Source organism: Pseudophryne corroboree, chromosome 3 (genome assembly GCF_028390025.1).
Source record: "Pseudophryne corroboree isolate aPseCor3 chromosome 3, aPseCor3.hap2, whole genome shotgun sequence".
NCBI lineage: Eukaryota > Metazoa > Chordata > Amphibia > Anura > Myobatrachidae > Pseudophryne > Pseudophryne corroboree.
The window spans coordinates 317891715-317906363 of record NC_086446.1 but is presented as its reverse complement, the minus strand read 5'-3'; the positions used below and the strand labels follow the sequence as shown (position 1 = coordinate 317906363).

The 14649-nt window shown below is 44.1% G+C and overlaps 1 long non-coding RNA gene across 1 annotated transcript in view; it reads left to right on the top strand.

The window, feature by feature from the left end:
• The first annotated feature begins 376 nt into the window (after window positions 1-376).
• LOC135055426 (uncharacterized) overlaps window positions 377-14649 on the top strand; it is a 51122-nt gene continuing 36849 nt past the window's right edge. The window contains exon 1 of the long non-coding RNA XR_010243751.1: window positions 377-2589. This is a non-coding gene — a long non-coding RNA (uncharacterized LOC135055426). The remainder of the gene's footprint in view (window positions 2590-14649) is intronic.

Below are 14649 nucleotides of genomic sequence, written 5' to 3'. Positions count from 1 at the left end.
GGCGGCGCGGCTCCGGGACGAACCCCAGGGTGAGACCTGTGTTCCGACTCCCTCTGGAGCTAATGGTGTCCAGTAGCCTAAGAAGCCAATCCATCCTGCACGCAGGTGAGTTCACTTCTCTCCCCTAAGTCCCTCGATGCAGTGAGCCTGTTGCCAGCAGGACTCACTGAAAATAAAAAACCTAACAAAACTTTTACTCTAAGCAGCTCTTTAGGAGAGCCACCTAGATTGCACCCTTCTCGGCCGGGCACAAAAATCTAACTGAGGCTTGGAGGAGGGTCATAGGGGGAGGAGCCAGTGCACACCACCTGATCCTAAAGCTTTTACTTTTGTGCCCTGTCTCCTGCGGAGCCGCTATTCCCCATGGTCCTGACGGAGTCCCCAGCATCCACTAGGACGTCAGAGAAACTAATTTGTTGTTGAAGTTAAGCGGGTGTTGTGTTTAGTAATGCTATAATGGAACAGCAGATTAGCATGCAGAAATTGGTGACCTAAAACAGTTCACACATCTTACTTAAGAATAGTTTATTAAAATTACACACAAAAAAAAAATATGACAGTTAGGAGCTTATTGTTTATAAAAACATGTAAACACATTTATTCACACACTACACCTCTACACAAAAATAAACAAATTAGCATTAGACCAGGCACATTTACCACATCTCTATATATATATTTTTTTTTAAATTTAAATGTTGATGGGCAATTATGCCTACAAAGTGTTCTTCAGGTATTCTTTGAAGACTTAATTGGTCATGACCATTATTCATTACACTAATTGTAATCGTAATTGAGGAAGGCTTGTGGAGTTTGAACTGAAAGGTGTAATTTAACTTTAAAAAAAAAAGCCATTGCTGTGCGGTTTTTAGCAAAAGCGTGTGCAATTTTAAGAAGAATGTGTAAATCTACAAGAAGTTAGGATTTTTATGATGAGGTTTGTGGTAATGCGATGGGTTCGCATTAGTGCGATGTCATTTGGCATACGCCTACTTTGTGTAATACTGCGTACAAAATAGCAAAAATACGTTGGGGCGGATATTCGCTATTGTGCAACATGTTCGCAATTTTGCGTATATGTTGTGGGAACGAAAAAAATAGCGATCAACTCGGAATCACCCCCTATGTCTGCTGCTTTTGGTTAATAATATAGTCAATGACCTTCTGGGCTTTAAATGGTGCTTTCCCTACCTTCCCCTACGATGCGCTGGTGGCTGATGTAATGCCGCTTGCTGAGGTCCAGAGGTGATAGCCACGGGGACGCTTCCAAGTCCCAACGGTGGTGGCTGCAGGTGATGTCAGGAGCCTGTTTCTGTGAGCCCGTGGTGTAGAGGTGCAAAGTCCCGATTCCATTATATGCTCCAACGTGTTTCGAATCCAACCAGATTCTTTTTCAAGCAAAAGAAGCAGATGCTTACCTGAGCATAAGGACGCCCACCGTTGCCTTCTCATTTCCCTCTGATGGCGATGCTGAAACATCAGTACCATTGTCACATATCGGGTCATCATGCAGATTCTGTGTGTCTCTAAAGACGTGCAGGCTGAACTGCTCTCCAATTGCAAGTGAGATTGCATCTGCTAATTTATGCACGCCCAGGAAACACTATCTAAATGCCTGTGATACGCCTGCGTTTGCTCAACCACACTCCATTACCATCCCCAAACATTGATTTCCTGTCACTCACATTGTGACTAATACCTCACTGCGAGCGCTACCGTAATTCAGTATCTGCATGTGTGCCATGCGGCTCAGATGCATGCACAGTACGAAAACATTTACAGAATTGTGAACTTCGGCCGCTTTGTGATCACATCTGAATGAGGACCGTGGTGCAGTAACCTGTGCTGAAGATCCAGGCTATCTTTGTGGTCTTATCAGAGAGGGGACCACTACACAAAAATAGACTTGACACAAGCATACCTGCAGGTACGGGTGAAGGATTCTTCAAAGAAATACCACACTATAAATACACACAGTACTGATACAATATAACTGTATTTGCATGGCTTCCGCACTTTCCCTCTGGCAAAGAGCAATGGAGCAAGTACTACAAGGAATACCAGGTACCCAGTGCTATCTAGATGATGTTATGAAATGACAATGAAACAATTTAATGAAGGTTCTACCTCAACTACAAAAATAGGGACAGTAAAAAACAAATGCAACATTTATCAAATATCGTTCAATAGACATGGCTGGGTTGCAAGCATCTCACCTACACAGCTTAGATCATATCTTGGCTTAGTCAGTTACTGCCATAAATTATTTTGCCAAATGTCTCCACAGTCTTGCACCCACTGAATGCACTTCTCTTAAAGAATATACAATGAAAATGGTCATAAGAGTGTGAAAAAGCACTCTTGGAAACTAAAGAATTGATAGTATTTTACAAAGTCTTAACTTATTTTTCCCCACAGGTGCTTATCAGGTAGCAAGTGATGCTACACACACCTCAGTCAAAATACTGATGCCAGAATCCCAACACTATTCGGAATGCCGACACCAGAATCCTGAATAGGGTCAATAGACTGGTGCTAGAATCCAGACAGCCAGGATCCTGAACGAACGCCAGCCAACCAGACTGACAGGTAAGCCTTCTTACTTAACCCTGTCGGGATTCAGCACATTAGGATGCCGCGGTTGGTATTTTGACCGCCATCATATCAAACACTGGCATTGTGATCTCAAACCTGTTATACAGCTCAGTCTTTAACAGCTGCAGAAAAAAATATGCACAAATTGATCATGAGGCTGTTACTTTAGTGTGGGGAGTTAAAAAATTCCATCAATTCGTGTATGGACACAAACTTAACAAATATGCAATTATATGTCCCAGAGTGGGTTCTATAACTTCTATTATTAGATAGCGTTAGGGACCACCAGAAACAGAAATGCCTGGACACGACCTGGTGACAATCATATCTTTGCAAATATATATATATGCAAACTGAGATTTCTGTTATCATGTAGTATTCAAATCTCATTGCTGGTGTGTTGGGCGAATATGTTTCCTTTTATTCATGGACAAAAACTTACCCTGGTGTCTGACCCTCAACCACTACTCTACATTTTCAGTCCTAGAAGTGAGTACAGGTAATGATGACTGCTCTCCTGCAACAAAGATCCTTGTTCTTGGGTGTTCATCAGTATTATATCAAATTTCGGAGAACCAAATAACAGTGCAATATTAATTATCTGTTATGTCCTTCCTGATACAGTCTGAGAAAAAACAATATTAATGACCCTTTGGAGGATTATCACAACGTGTTAATAGAGATGAGCGGGTTCGGTTCCTCGGAATCCGAACCCGCCCGAACTTCATTTTTTTTTACACGGGGCCGAGCGACTTGGATCTTCCCGCCTTGCTCGGTTAACCCGAGCGCGCCCGAACGTCATCATCCCGCTGTCGGATTCTCGCGAGGCTCGGATTCTATCGCGAGACTCGGATTCTATATAAGGAGCCGCGCGTCGCCGCCATTTTCACACGTGCATTGAGATTCATAGGGAGAGGACGTGGCTGGCGTCCTCTCCGTTTATAGAGAAGAGAGTGAGACTAGAGTAGAGAGAGACACAGTAGTAATTTTGGGGAGCATTAGGAGGAGTACTACTACTTGCTGAAGTGATAGATAGATAGTGTGACTGTATAATGTATATCTGACTTGTGGGGGAGACACTGACAGTGGGGAGCAGTTAGAGTCTGAGAGCAGGACTCAGGAGTACATATAACGTACAGTGCACACTTTTGCTGCCAGAGTGCCACATTGCCATTGTGACCACACTGACCACCAGTATAATATATATTGTGATTGTCTGCTTAGGAGTACTACTTGCAAGTTGCTGATAGTGTGACCAGTGACCTGACCACCAGTTTAATAATCACCACCAGTTTAATATATATATATATATATATATATATATATATATAGACAAAGCGAATTGAATCGCACACACCTTCTTAATCATTTACAGGGTGCACGGTGAGACAATCAGTACAGAACAATCCGTGGGTTTTTTTCCACATGAACCAGCACACCAAAAAGTAGCAGGAATATTAATTCATTTAATCCATATTAATCCATATTAATTCTCCAAAAGTGCAATGTGCAATGTGCAAGCATAGGCATGGATAATAAAAGTAATACTTAGCAGTTCAATGCATCAAAGTGAGTGGCAGCTCCTACAGCTGTTTCGGTGCTAAAGCACCTTCATCATGGGAATAGCCATCAGAATAGTCTGCCCCAGCCAAACACCACATGTATATATACCAACCAAATCACCAATTAACAAACAAATTACAAAAACCTGTCCATTCAATCATTACACAAATGCTCACCAATCAAATGTGTAGAGTAAGGGTCATCCTGCTCCTCCCCCGCCGTCGCATCTCGCCATAGTCCCAAGTATTTCCTGCATTACACATCAGTTCCCAGCTCCGTATTCCGGTGGCCGGAACTATTATCTCAGGTCCGGGCCTTGAGGTACTGCATTCTTCGCTGCACCTCCCGGAAGTGACGCGGTATTAACATCGTCGTCACCTGTCCGGCTTTGCTATGGTCGCTAAGCAACTGGGACTAAACACAATTGACGCTGGCCAGCCAGTGAACGTCAGGCCAATCCCGGAAGTCACATACTCTCTGTTCCGTCCACGCCTATCTATATCGCGTTGCTAGGCAACCGTGATGTAATCACGGATCCTGCACTGCCAATAGGCAATATTGGCAGTGCAGGATCCGTGATTACATCACGGTTGCCTAGCAACCGTGGCCAGCGTCAATTGTGTTTAGTCCCAGTTGCTTAGCGACCATAGCAAAGCCGGACAGGTGACGACGATGTTAATACCGCGTCACTTCCGGGAGGTGCAGCGAAGAATGCAGTACCTCAAGGCCCGGACCTGAGATAATAGTTCCGGCCACCGGAATACGGAGCTGGGAACTGATGTGTAATGCAGGAAATACTTGGGACTATGGCGAGATGCGACGGCGGGGGAGGAGCAGGATGACCCTTACTCTACACATTTGATTGGTGAGCATTTGTGTAATGATTGAATGGACAGGTTTTTGTAATTTGTTTGTTAATTGGTGATTTGGTTGGTATATATACATGTGGTGTTTGGCTGGGGCAGACTATTCTGATGGCTATTCCCATGATGAAGGTGCTTTAGCACCGAAACAGCTGTAGGAGCTGCCACTCACTTTGATGCATTGAACTGCTAAGTATTACTTTTATTATCCATGCCTATGCTTGCACATTGCACATTGCACTTTTGGAGAATTAATATGGATTAATATGGATTAAATGAATTAATATTCCTGCTACTTTTTGGTGTGCTGGTTCATGTGGAAAAAAAACCACGGATTGTTCTATATATATATATATATATATAAAATTGTATATAATATATATATAATATTGTATACCACCTACCCGTTTTTTTTTTCTTTCTTCTTCTTTATACATACTACTATAGTAGCTTACTGTAGCAGTCTGCGGTGCTGCTGAGCTGACAGTGTCCAGCAGGTCCGTCATCAGTCATTACATAATAAATATATATACCTGTCCGGCTGCAGTACTAGTGATATTATATATATATATATATTGATTTCATCTCATTATCATCCAGTCTATATTAGCAGCAGACACAGTACGGTAGTCCACGGCTGTAGCTACCTCTGTGTCGGCAGTCGCTCGTCCATCCATAATTGTATACCACCTACCCGTGTTTTTTTTTTTCTTTCTTCTTTATACATACTACTATAGTAGCTTACTGTAGCAGTCTGCGGTGCTGCTGAGCTGACAGTGTCCAGCAGGTCCGTCATCAGTCATTACATAATAAATATATCTACCTGTCCGGCTGCAGTACTAGTGTGATATTATATATATATATATTGATTTCATCTCATTATCATCCAGTCTATATTAGCAGCAGACACAGTACGGTAGTCCACGGCTGTAGCTACCTCTGTGTCGGCAGTCGCTCGTCCATCCATAATTGTATACCACCTACCCGTGGTTTTTTTTTTTCTTTCTTCTTTATACATACTACTATAGTAGCTTACTGTAGCAGTCTGCGGTGCTGCTGAGCTGACAGTGTCCAGCAGGTCTGTCATAAGTCATTACATAATAAATATATCTACCTGTCCGGCTGCAGTACTAGTGTGATATTATATATATATATATATTGATTTCATCTCATTATCATCCAGTCTATATTAGCAGCAGACACAGTACGGTAGTCCACGGCTGTAGCTACCTCTGTGTCGGCAGTCGCTCGTCCATCCATAATTGTATACCACCTACCCGTGGTTTTCTTTTTTTTCTTTCTTCTTTATACATACTACTATAGTAGCTTACTGTAGCAGTCTGCGGTGCTGCTGAGCTGACAGTGTCCAGCAGGTCCGTCATCAGTCATTACAAAATAAATATATATACCTGTCCGGCTGCAGTACTAGTGATATTATATATATATATATATATATATATATATATTGATTTCATCTCATTATCATCCAGTCTATATTAGCAGCAGACACAGTACGGTAGTCCACGGCTGTAGCTACCTCTGTGTCGGCAGTCGCTCGTCCATCCATAAGTATACTAGTATCCATCCATCTACATTGTTTACCTGAGGTGCCTTTTAGTTGTGCCTATTAAAATATGGAGAACAAAAATGTTGAGGTTCCAAAATTAGGGAAAGATCAAGATCCACTTCCACCTCGTGCTGAAGCTGCTGCCACTAGTCATGGCCGAGACGATGAAATGCCAGCAACGTCGTCTGCCAAGGCCGATGACCAATGTCATAGTACAGAGCATGTAAAATCCAAAACACCAAATATCAGTAAAAAAAGGACTCCAAAATCTAAAATAAAATTGTCGGAGAAGAAGCGTAAACTTGCCAATATGCCATTTACCACACGGAGTGGCAAGGAACGGCTGAGTCCCTGGCCTATGTTCATGGCTAGTGGTTCAGCTTCACATGAAGATGGAAGCACTCAGCCTCTCGCTAGAAAAATGAAAAGACTCAAGCTGGCAAAAGCACCGCAAAGAACTGTGCGTTCTTCGAAATCCCAAATCCACAAGGAGAGTCCAATTGTGTCGGTTGCGATGCCTGACCTTCCCAACACTGGACGTGAAGAGCATGCGCCTTCCACCATTTGCACGCCCCCTGCAAGTGCTGGAAGGAGCACCCGCAGTCCAGTTCCTGATAGTCAGATTGAAGATGTCAGTGTTGAAGTACACCAGGATGAGGAGGATATGGGTGTTGCTGGCGCTGGGGAGTAAATTGACCAGGAGGATTCTGATAGTGAGGTGGTTTGTTTAAGTCCGGCACCCGGGGAGACACCTGTTGTCCGTGGGAGGAATATGGCCGTTGACATGCCTGGTGAAAATACCAAAAAAATCAGCTCTTCGGTGTGGAAGTATTTCAACAGAAATGCGGACAACATTTGTCAAGCCGTGTGTTGCCTTTGTCAAGCTGTAATAAGTAGGGGTAAGGACGTTAACCACCTCGGAACATCCTCCCTTATACGTCACCTGCAGCGCATTCATAATAAGTCAGTGACAAGTTCAAAAACTTTGGGCGACAGCGGAAGCAGTCCACTGACCAGTAAATCCCTTCCTCTTGTAACCAATCTCACGCAAACCACCCCACCAACTCCCTCAGTGTCAATTTCCTCCTTCCCCAGGAATGCCAATAGTCCTGCAGGCCATGTCACTGGCAATTCTGACGATTCCTCTCCTGCCTGGGATTCCTCCGATGCATCCTTGCGTGTAACGCCTACTGCTGCTGGCGCTGCTGTTGTTGCTGCTGGGAGTCGATGGTCATCCCAGAGGGGAAATCGTAAGACCACTTTTACTACTTCCACCAAGCAATTGACTGTCCAACAGTCCTTTGCGAGGAAGATGAAATATCACATCAGTCATCCTGCTGCAAAGCGGATAACTGAGGCCTTGGCATCCTGGGTGGTGAGAAACGTGGTTCCGGTATCCATCATTACTGCAGAGCCAACTAGAGACTTGTTGGAGGTACTGTGTCCCCGGTACCAAATACCATCTAGGTTCCATTTCTCTAGGCAGGCGATACCGAAAATGTACACAGACCTCAGAAAAAGAGTCACCAGTGTCCTAAAAAATGCAGCTGTACCCAATGTCCACTTAACCACGGACATGTGGACAAGTGGAGCAGGACTATATGACTGTGACAGCCCACTGGGTAGATGTATGGACTCCCGCCGCAAGAACAGCAGCGGCGGCACCAGTAGCAGCATCTCGCAAACGCCAACTCTTTCCTAGGCAGGCTACGCTTTGTATCACCGGTTTCCAGAATACGCACACAGCTGAAAACCTCTTACGGCAACTGAGGAAGATCATCGCGGAATGGCTTACCCCAATTGGACTCTCCTGTGGATTTGTGGCATCGGACAACGCCAGCAATATTGTGTGTGCATTAAATCTGGGCAAATTCCAGCACGTCCCATGTTTTGCACATACCTTGAATTTGGTGGTGCAGAATTTTTTTAAAAACGACAGGGGCGTGCAAGAGATGCTGTCGGTGGCCAGAAGAATTGCGGGACACTTTCGGCGAACAGGCACCTCGTACAGAAGACTGGAGCAACACCAAAAACGCCTGAACCTGCCCTGCCATCATCTGAAGCAAGAAGTGGTAACGAGGTGGAATTCAACCCTATATATGCTTCAGAGGTTGGAGGAGCAGCAAAAGGCCATTCAAGCCTATACAATTCAGCACGATATAGGAGGTGGAATGCACCTGTCTCAAGCGCAGTGGAGAATGATTTCAACGTTGTGCAAGGTTCTGCTGCCCTTTGAACTTGCCACACGTGAAGTCAGTTCAGACACTGCCAGCCTGAGTCAGGTCATTCCCCTCATCAGGCTTTTGCAGAAGAAGCTGGAGACATTGAAGGAGGAGCTAACACGGAGCGATTCCGCTAGGCATGTGGGACTTGTGGATGGAGCCCTTAATTCGCTTAACAAGGATTCACGGGTGGTCAATCTGTTGAAATCAGAGCACTACATTTTGGCCACCGTGCTCGATCCTAGATTTAAAACCTACCTTGGATCTCTCTTTCCGGCAGACACAAGTCTGCTGGGGTTCAAAGACCTGCTGGTGAGAAAATTGTCAAGTCAAGCGGAACGCGACCTGTCAACATCTCCTCCTTCACATTCTCCCGCAACTGGGGGTGCGAGGAAAAGGCTCAGAATTCCGAGCCCACCCGCTGGCGGTGATGCAGGGCAGTCTGGAGCGACTGCTGATGCTGACATCTGGTCCGGACTGAAGGACCTGTCAACGATTACGGACATGTCGTCTACTGTCACTGCATATGATTCTCTCCCCATTGAAAGAATGGTGGAGGATTATATGAGTGACCGCATCCAAGTAGGCACGTCACACAGTCCGTACTTATACTGGCAGGAAAAAGAGGCAATTTGGAGGCCCTTGCACAAACTGGCTTTATTCTGCCTAAGTTGCCCTCCCACAAGTGTGTACTCCGAAAGAGTGTTTAGTGCCGCCGCTCACCTTGTCAGCAATCGGCGTACGAGGTTACTTCCAGAAAATGTGGAGAAGATGATGTTCATTAAAATGACTTATAATCAATTCCTCCGTGGAGACATTGACCAGCAGCAATTGCCTCCACAAAGTACACAGGGAGCTGAGATGGTGGATTCCAGTGGGGACGAATTGATAATCTGTGAGGAGGGGGATGTACACGGTGATATATCGGAGGATGATGATGAGGTGGACATCTTGCCTCTGTAGAGCCAGTTTGTGCAAGGAGAGATTAATTGCTTCTTTTTTGGTGGGTGTCCAAACCAACTCGTCATTTCAGTCACAGTCGTGTGGCAGACCCTGTCACTGAAATGATGGGTTGGTTAAAGTGTGCATGTCCTGTTTATACAACATAAGGGTGGGTGGGAGGGCCCAAGGACAATTCCATCTTGCACCTCTTTTTTTCTTTAATTTTTCTTTGCGTCATGTGCTGTTTGGGGAGTGTTTTTTGGAAGGGCCATCCTGCGTGACACTGCAGTGCCACTCCTAGATGGGCCAGGTGTTTGTGTCGGCCACTAGGGTCGCTTATCTTACTCACACAGCTACCTCATTGCGCCTCTTTTTTTCTTTGCGTCATGTGCTGTTTGGGGAGTGTTTTTTGGAAGGGCCATCCTGCGTGACACTGCAGTGCCACTCCTAGATGGGCCCGGTGTTTGTGTCGGCCACTAGGGTCGCTTATCTTACTCACACAGCTACCTCATTGCGCCTCTTTTTTTCTTTGCGTCATGTGCTGTTTGGGGAGTGTTTTTTGGAAGGGCCATCCTGCGTGACACTGCAGTGCCACTCCTAGATGGGCCAGGTGTTTGTGTCGGCCACTAGGGTCGCTTATCTTACTCACACAGCTACCTCATTGCGCCTCTTTTTTTCTTTGCGTCATGTGCTGTTTGGGGAGTGTTTTTTGGAATGGCCATCCTGCGTGACACTGCAGTGCCACTCCTAGATGGGCCCGGTGTTTGTGTCGGCCACTAGGGTCGCTTATCTTACTCACACAGCTACCTCATTGCGCCTTTTTTTTTCTTTGCGTCATGTGCTGTTTGGGGAGTGTTTTTTGGAAGGGCCATCCTGCGTGACACTGCAGTGACACTCCTAGATGGGCCCGGTGTTTGTGTCGGCCACTAGGGTCGCTTATCTTACTCACACAGCTACCTCATTGCGCCTCTTTTTTTCTTTGCGTCATGTGCTGTTTGGGGAGTGTTTTTTGGAAGGGCCATCCTGCGTGACACTGCAGTGCCACTCCTAGATGGGCCCGGTGTTTGTGTCGGCCACTAGGGTCGCTTAGCTTAGTCATCCAGCGACCTCGGTGCAAATTTTAGGACTAAAAATAATATTGTGAGGTGTGAGGTATTCAGAATAGACTGAAAATGAGTGGAAATTATGGTTTTTGAGGTTAATAATACTTTGGGATCAAAATGACCCCCAAATTCTATGATTTAAGCTGTTTTTTAGTGTTTTTTGAAAAAAACACCCGAATCCAAAACACACCCGAATCCGACATCCGTGTTATGTATGTATGTATTCTCTACATAAAGTTACATTGCTGTTACTGTATATGCTGTTCCCCAGTAAAGAAGCACACTGTGTTTGGTCCAATCTGAGTTTGGTGTTATTTATACCAGTTGAGTCTCCTAGATCCGAAATGCTTGGGACCAGGAGTATTTTAGATTTCGTATTTTTGGCACTGGCAGCTACACATACTGTACACGAAATAGTACTATACTGTGTCCTTGTAATTCTAAAACTGGTATACAGAAGTACTGATACCCACCAGTAAAGATTACCTCTAGAGCTGTTTTGTAACTCCATTATGGAGGTCCACCGCCATTGTTTAGATTGGAGCTGCTGTGTGTGACCCCAAAAATGCCGTCGACCGTCCCCTGTTTTCCCCGCACGCCTCTGCAATGCTCCATTGCCGCCCAGCGAATGCCTCTACCTGTCAATTAGGCAGTGCCATTTGCACCCACTGCATCCTGAATGCATTTGGCAGCCGTGCATGCACACGACGATATCTGCGCGTGCGCACTGCCACCGCCATGAATAACCCCATCTATCCATTGCTCATCAAACAGCATTGACTAGAGGTTTCATCTGATGCAAGCCCTAGAAGTCAAATAAGGCCGCCATAATAAAAACAGAAGTGGATTCTCTCTCTTCTAATGGCAGTCCAGACTGCCAGTCCCAGGGGGAGAAAATACCAGAAGTGTGATCAGCAGAAAGCACTTCCAATGGGAAGTCACTGCTAATTCACACAGTGAGGGACTGGGAACTCGTGGGAGTGGCAGTCCCTAGGTAAAGTTCCCCACTAGTTGTGATGATTCAGTAGTTTGTGATAATTCCATAGTTGGGATACATATATTTACACACATTAGATCTTAATGAAAGTTTACATGCTGTTGCAAATATTTACCATCACAGAGGGTTACATGTTAAAGATGAATTGTTTCCAGGGGATGCAGTCAGTTTACTGGCTGTCTGGATCCCGACGTACAAGGGACCGACACTGTAATCCAGAAACACGACGATAAACCAACACTAGAGATGAGCGAGTTCGGATTTACTCAGTTCTTAACACCAGAATTATCGCAAGTTCTACTATTCTGGATTTTTCTTATTGGCTAAACAAAACACGTGACATCCGTGATCCAGTAAGGAGATTCACGTAAATCCGAGTAAAACCAAACCCGCTCATCTCTAACCAACACCCGAAATCCCGACATCGGGCTGGTATTCCCACTTGGGCCCTCATTCCGAGTTGTTCGCTCGCTAGCTGCTTTTATCAGCATTGCACATGCTAAGCCGCCGCCCTCTGGGAGTGTATCTTAGCTTAGCAGAATTGCGAACGAAAGATTCGCAGAATTGCGAATAGAAATTTCTTAGCAGTTTCTGAGTAGCTCCAGACTTACTCAGCCATTGCGATCAGTTCAGTCAGTTTCGTTCCTGGTTTGACGTCACAAACACACCCAGCGTTCGCCCAGACTCTCCTCCGTTTCTTCAGACACTCCCGCGTTTTTCCAAGAAACGCCAGCGTTTTTTCGCACACGCCCAGAAAACGGCCAGTTTCCGACCAGAAACTCCCACTTCCTGTCAATCACAGTACGATCACCAGAACGATGAAAAAGCTTTGTTATGCCGTGAGTAAAATACCTAACTTTTGTATAAAATAACTAAGCGCATGCGCTCTGCGAACCTGGCGCATGCGCAGTAAGCGACTAATCGCAATATAGCGAAAATCGGCAACGAGCGAACAACTCGGAATGACCACCTTGGTCGGTGGCTCCACACCACCAACCGAGTGGGAATAGAACCGGGCCTAATGCGTGGCGAGCACTGTCAGTGTAGTAACAGCTGGAATACGGTCTGCCGGGGTATAGTATGTATCCCATTTCCAGGCCCTACAGTGTTTAATATAATATTATTATATTGTTAATAAGTTATGTATGAAGTGCCTACATATAATTAATCAGTCTACACAGAATATTTAATCATTCTTGTCAGTCCCTGTCCCAATGGAGCTTATGCTCTATATCCCCTACCACACAGACTCACACACAAAGTAGGATCATTTTGTCAAAAGCCAATTAACCTCCCAGTATATTGTTGGAGCATGGGAGGAAACCAGAGCACCCAGAGAAAACCCACACAAACACATGCAGTAAAATGAGGTTACCTGTGCTCTTCTGTGGTTTCTTGGCTATAGAAAGACTTGTGAAGCCCTAGGTGAGCAGCTCTAGAACTAATTATCATTTTGTGTATTCATTTAATTGAATGTGAGGGGATATTAGTATTCATTTTGTAGCACTGTATTCATTTACAAGGAATACTAATTGGTAAAATGGTGAAGATTAATTTATTTGAAGGCTGTTTATATTAATCTGTTTTTTTAATATACAACTTTTAATATTCTTTTGTATAATTACCATAAATTATTACATGTAACATTACATTGTACTTTTCCAATGCCATTGTTATTGCAGCAAGTGTTCGGGGTAAGGTGGGGGGGTTGGGGTTATCCTTGCCACCAATCAATCAAATTCAAACTCATGTAGAGATTTTTCTTTAGGGACATATATAGTCCTTGGTGCTGAAATCTAATATTTCATGAAGTCATTCACTAATGGGTTAATCACACTCTGCTACCGATTATGTAAAAGAGAAAGGTAGGGATAGTGAAACACCGCAGTAAATGTTATTATAAGTAATGATTCACATAAAAATGTTCAGAAGTAAATGGGATTTTTAAACATATTTGATATTTTGCTGCTGGGCATGCATTTAACAGCTGTTTTATAGACCTCAAGTCTCAGATCTCCACCACGTGATGACTCAGACTAGACTCAACACCCAGAGATATACAAATGACATTTTTACCCCTTTTGTGCATATGTAGAGCAAGCCACACCCATGTTTCTGCAAGAGGAACTTCATTCGGGGATGCTTTGCTGAGGTCAGGCAACCATTTGATAGCAGTCACATCCCATGAAATTTTAGACATGATGCCCCGAGGCAATGAGAACAAGTACTAATAAGGATATAAATAAAAATAAAAACAAAATGTAAAAAAAAGAATAAGAAGAAAACACAGTTAAGTAATCCCATTTATCTCAATATATAGGAGAATTAGGGAGACCTTCAAAATATTGCATTTAAATTGAAGGTCTCTCTTTTGAGCTAGGTGCATCTTGCACATTATTATTTCAGTGATAACATTTTTAAATAAATCATTCTAAGATGGAAGTTCCATTATAATTTTTTTTTACATATATTATTCTTGGTTTTATGAATATTTCTACAGTATATCTTGTAAATATAGAGAATCTTTTATATACAGTATAATTGTGTGTGTGTGTGTGTGTGTGTGTGTGTGTGTGTGTGTGTGTGTGTGTGTGTGTGTGTGTGTGTATACAATGATGGGGCACCTGGGTGCCCCATCATTGCGGCACGAGACTCATTGTATTATACCCTGTCTCAATATCTAGATTTCTACCTCCAACTGGTTATTAGAGGCATCACTACTTTTTTAAAGTATACCACAGCTTTCCTGTTGAAGTTGAAGGATTCATTCCCCACGAATGGTAACTTGCTGTTATGT